The sequence below is a fragment of the Leptonychotes weddellii genome, unplaced genomic scaffold (genome assembly GCF_054177405.1).
Source record: "Leptonychotes weddellii isolate Sample4059 unplaced genomic scaffold, ASM5417740v2 HiC_scaffold_15370, whole genome shotgun sequence".
Classification (NCBI taxonomy): Eukaryota; Metazoa; Chordata; class Mammalia; order Carnivora; family Phocidae; genus Leptonychotes; species Leptonychotes weddellii.
This window is the reverse complement of record NW_027735321.1, coordinates 1-4,845: the sequence shown is the minus strand read 5'-3', so window position 1 is coordinate 4,845 and position 4,845 is coordinate 1. Positions and strand designations below refer to the sequence as shown.

Genomic DNA, 4,845 nt, shown 5'->3' with positions numbered 1-4,845 from the left:
GCATTTTGAGGGGCGCCTGGGTGGCTCAGTTGGTTAAGCAACTGCCTTTGGCTCAGGTCATGATCCCGGAGTCCTGGGATCGAGTCCCGCATCAGACTCCCTGCTCAGCGGGGAGTCTGCTTCTCCCTCTGATCCTCCCCCTCTCATGCTCTCTGTCTCCCATTCTCTCTCTCAGATAAATAAATAAAAAATCTTTAAAAAAAAAAAAAAGCATTTTGAAAATCACACGCCCAGGGTGCCTGGGTGGCTCAGTAGGTTAAGTGTCTGCCTTCTGCCTGCTCAGCGGGAAGCCTGCTTCTCCCTCTCCCACTCCCTCTGCTTGTGTTCCCTTTCTCACTGTATCTCTCTCTGTCAAATAAATAAATAAAATCCTAAAAAAAAAGAAAAGAAAAGAAAAAAGCACACACCTGAGTCTGTGTTTAAGGGACTCTGAGGCAGAGCTGAGAGATGGAAATATGTCTGGGGCAGAAAACAGGAAGTTGGTGGTGGGTCCAAAAAGGAAGAGGAGTGCGTGTGCTCTAAGCCTCAAAAGGAAGCAAGGCAGGAGGCAGCTACAGGAAAGGTGGCACCAGACATGTGGCCACAGGAGGAATGTGATTGCTGGGTGTACAGGCTCACAGAGAAGCCAAATAGTTGAGGGGGTTTACAATTCCAGAGTGGACCACTGAACAACCCTTAATGGCAGAGGCAGCTTTGGTCAAGATTAAGAGAGAGAGTGAGAGCCTATCGGGTCATGATCCCAGCGTCCCAGGCTCCCTGCTCAGCGGGGAGTCTGCTTCTCCCTCTGCTCCTCACCCTGATCTTGTGCTCTCTCTCAAATAAATAAATAAAAATATATTTTTAAAAAAGAGAGAGAGAGTAAGAACCCAGAGGAAGACCTGAGGCAGGAGGCCTGTGGAGGTGCTCAAGCCCCGCCTGGGTCTCTGATGGGTGCCTAGCTCCCAGTCCCAGCACCAACAGGGAGGGAGAGAAAGCAGCCCTGAAGGTGCAGATCCCTGAAAGATTGGCTTCACTTTTTGTCTGGATCTTTTGCCTTTGTCCCCATGTCCCTGTACTGGTCAAACGGCTTCTATTCCCTATGTTTTTATGTCAGTGTGAGCCTTTATTCTGTCCTATTAATGATTTTTGCCATTTTCATTTCCTCACGTTCATCTTGCTTCTATCTGCTTCCTCATTCACAAATGCTGATATTATGTAGATCTTGTGGCCTCTCATGTTTTATTTTTTTCTACCCATTTCTGTTTTGGCATTTTGGTAATATATGTCACTAGGTAATACATGTCATAAGAGAGATCTTATCAGAGTGAAGAGGAAGTAATAATTAATTGTGGCCAGAGAAATCTGATAAGGTTTTATAGAGTAGATAACAGCTGAGGTAGGTTTTGAACAACAGACAGTAATTTAGTAGATATGCAAAATAACTTATTCAAAAAACTTTTAGAGCAGTTCCCTTGAAATTGGTTCATTTTTCCTCTCCCATGGCATAATTTCCCTATAGTACAGCAACTCGTATTGATCTTAATTTTCTTATAATCATATATTTATGTAAATATGTCTAATGGAAGTCAGGGGAGTATATGGTTTTACTGCTGGGAGTGATGAGATTAAAAAAAATAAATTAAGAATGGAACTGCCTAGGGGTGCCTGGCTGGCTCAGTTGGTGGTGTGCAACTCTTGATCTCAGGGTTGTGAGTGTGAGCCCCATGTTGGGTGTAGAGATTACTTTAAAAAAATAAAACAAAAGAAAATGAGAACTACCTAGAGCATGTGGCTTTTTTTTTTTTTTTAAGATTTCATTTATTTGTTTGAGAGAGAGTGCAAGTGGGAGGGGGGTGCAGAGGGAGAGGGACCAGTGTGGAGCCTGACTTGGGGGCTCAACGTGGGGTTGGATCTCACGACCCCAAGAATATGACCTCAGCTGAAACCAAGAGTCAGGTGCCCAACTGACTGAGCCACCCAGGTGCCCCAAAAGCATGTGCCTCTTGATCTCAGGATTGTGAGTTCAAGCCCCACGTTGGGCATGGAGCCTACTTAAAAGGGGGGGGGCGGGCACCTGGCTGGCTCAGTTGATGGAGTATGCACCTCTTGATCTCAGGGTTGTGAGTTTGAGCCCCCTGTTGGGTATAGAGATTACTTAAAAATAAAATCTTAAAAAAGAAAAAAAAAGGAATGGGAACTATTTATATTGAAAGCACAGGTAGAAGAAGAGGGCCTAGTGAAGGATAGAAGTGAAATCAGAGATTTATAAGGTAAACCAGGAAAGAGTGGTCTCAGAAAAGCCAAGGAGGAAGAGAATTTTAATAATGAGTCAATGATCAACAATGTAAAATTATACAGACAGGATAAGTTGAATGTACCCTCAATCAAGGCATTGGATTTAGTAGTTGGGAGGTCACTAAGGATTCTTAGTGATTTCATTTGCTTCATTTTCCTTTAGATACTTGGAGGTTGCTAAAACTTAATCTTGTTTTAGATCTATGTAAAATATTTACATGGTTTCAAAGTCAAGTATACAAAACCTGTCTGGCTTTTATCTCTGTCTCCTCTATCCTGTTCCTCCTCCCACCCCATTGGTAACAATTTCTTTTTAATTTTATGATTTATTTTCCCTTTGTTTTTTAGATTTGAAACTTTTTTTTTCATACTCAAGTACCCATGGGCGGATGGCCCCACCTGCCTCTAGTCCCACTGGCCTTCACAAGAAGGAATATTTACTTTCCGTCAATACTTTAGGGAATGTCTCAGCTTTGGTAGCTTGTAACGGGTCAGAGTGCAGGCAGAAGGGTTGGTGGCATTGATCTGCTTGGGCATCCAGTAAATGGTCAGCTGGTCAGTCTGGCCTGGGTAGCGGCATTCAAAGATTAATGGTAGTAATCACCTTTGTAAGTTTGAGGAGTACTGAGGGAAATTTTTGTCTTGCAGTCACCATAATAGCATCATCAACCTGCTGTCCATATAGTCCTATGAAATCCTTTTTTAAAAATATTTTTAAGTAAAATAAACCCAACATGGGGCTCTCACTCACAACCCCAAGATTAAAAGTTACACGCTCCACCAACTGAGCCAGCCAGGTGTCCCTTTTCATGTAAAATCTTAAACCAGCAATTATTAACTAAGGTATCCCATCCCTGAAGGGACCAACAGAAGTTGGTCACCAGAGAATCTCTGTAAGGATCAGATTAGAGTCTGAATATTCTCTCCTGGGATATGTTTTTCTATCCCATTCTTTGGAATTTTCATTGCTGGTAGCAGAGACAAGTGATAGGAAGAAAATCAAAGATCCAGGAATGGGGCTCTCAGTTCAAGTCCAAGGATAGCAGTAGTTTGATCTGTGTGGAGAACAACATCAAACAGAGTTCCTTCAGAAGTTTCTCACTCTCATTGGCCGTTTTAGAAGAAGTTGTTTTCATGGAAAGATAAGTAACTCTGTAGAAGTACATCTGAACCTTGTCCAGAGAAGATCACCATGCTATCTGTGTTTTTCCAGATGTACTTGGAAATTAAATACTTATCTCCTGAAGTGTAACTGTTGTAAGGTCCTAAGCTTCCAAGGAAAATGTGACTTTATTCAGTGTCTGAATGCCTTCCTCAGAGTCAAAAAGGACTTCATGGTGTTCATTTGCTACCTTGCCAGCAGCCAGTAAATGGGGACTGTCTTCCATGCCAATTGCAAATGTCTGGAGAGCATACTGTACCAGAGCCTCTTTTAGCTGCTTCAACAGGGTGAAAGCAGCCAAGCTGGAATCCAAGCCCCCTGATAAAAGGCATCCAGTCCTTCTGTCATGTAATGTTTCTCAATAGCATTGTCAAAAAGGATCTGTAAAAGGGTGCCTGGGTGGCTCAGTTGGTTAAGCGACTGCCTTCGGCTCAGGTCATGATCCTGGAGTCCCTGGATCGAGTCCCGCATCGGGCTCCCTGCTCGGCAGGGAGTCTGCTTCTCCCTCTGACCCTCCTCCCTCTCATTCTCTGTCTCAAATAAATAAATAAAATCTTAAAAAAAAAAAAAAAAAAGGATCTGTAAAAAAAAGGACCCAAAAGTAGGCATGTATATGAAGAGGAAAAAAGAACATGAATAAATCTGCTTCCCCAAGCAAACATTACTTTACCACCATGGAATCACAACAGGTTTGCCTTGAGTTTCCGTTTTAAGGGAACTGTCTCTTGCATTATCAGTTTGTCCTCTCTATTGGATCATTGGTAGCATTTGCACATCCACACAAACTATACCATCTCTCGTCTTCCATCTCTCCCTCTCCTTTATAGCAAAAGTCCTTGAAAGAGTTGTCTATACTTGCTGTCTCCAGTTCTCCTCATCTTCTCTCCACAGTTTCCTCGTCAATACCTGGGAGTAGTTTCTCTACACTGTTAGAGACAGCATGCAGGCATTTGTCTCTACAGTGATGATATTTAACCATTTCCACGGATGCAACTTTGTCACTTGACTTTAAATCCAAAATTTGATAGTGTCCCAGAAGAAAAGCCTCCACTTTTTTTTTTTTAAAGGCTCCATTTTGATAAAGGAGTTGTGATGTGCTTCAGGTTAACAAGACCTTTAGCTTCTAAACACACAGCCCCAAATCCATCTTCTAGCATGGCTTTAAACAAAGGTCTGACTCCATAGGTGTCTGTGCCCAGGAACACTTTCGTATTGGTGGTATCCCATAAAATAAATGCAAGCTCCCCATCCAACATACAAATTATTTGCTCAGTTCCTCCTTTGTCATAACAATGAAGGATGATCTCACCATTAATTTTGGTCTAGTGATTAAATTCAAAATAAATTCAGGGACGCCTGGGTGGCTCAGTCATTGGGTGTCTACCTTCAGCTCAGGTCATGATCCCAGG

General features: G+C 42.6%; 1 pseudogene; it reads right to left on the bottom strand.

The window, feature by feature from the left end:
* Positions 1-2,721: 2,721 nt before the first annotated feature.
* On the bottom strand, positions 2,722-4,776 carry LOC102745323 (asparagine synthetase [glutamine-hydrolyzing] pseudogene; annotated as a pseudogene).
* Positions 4,777-4,845: the final 69 nt, after the last annotated feature.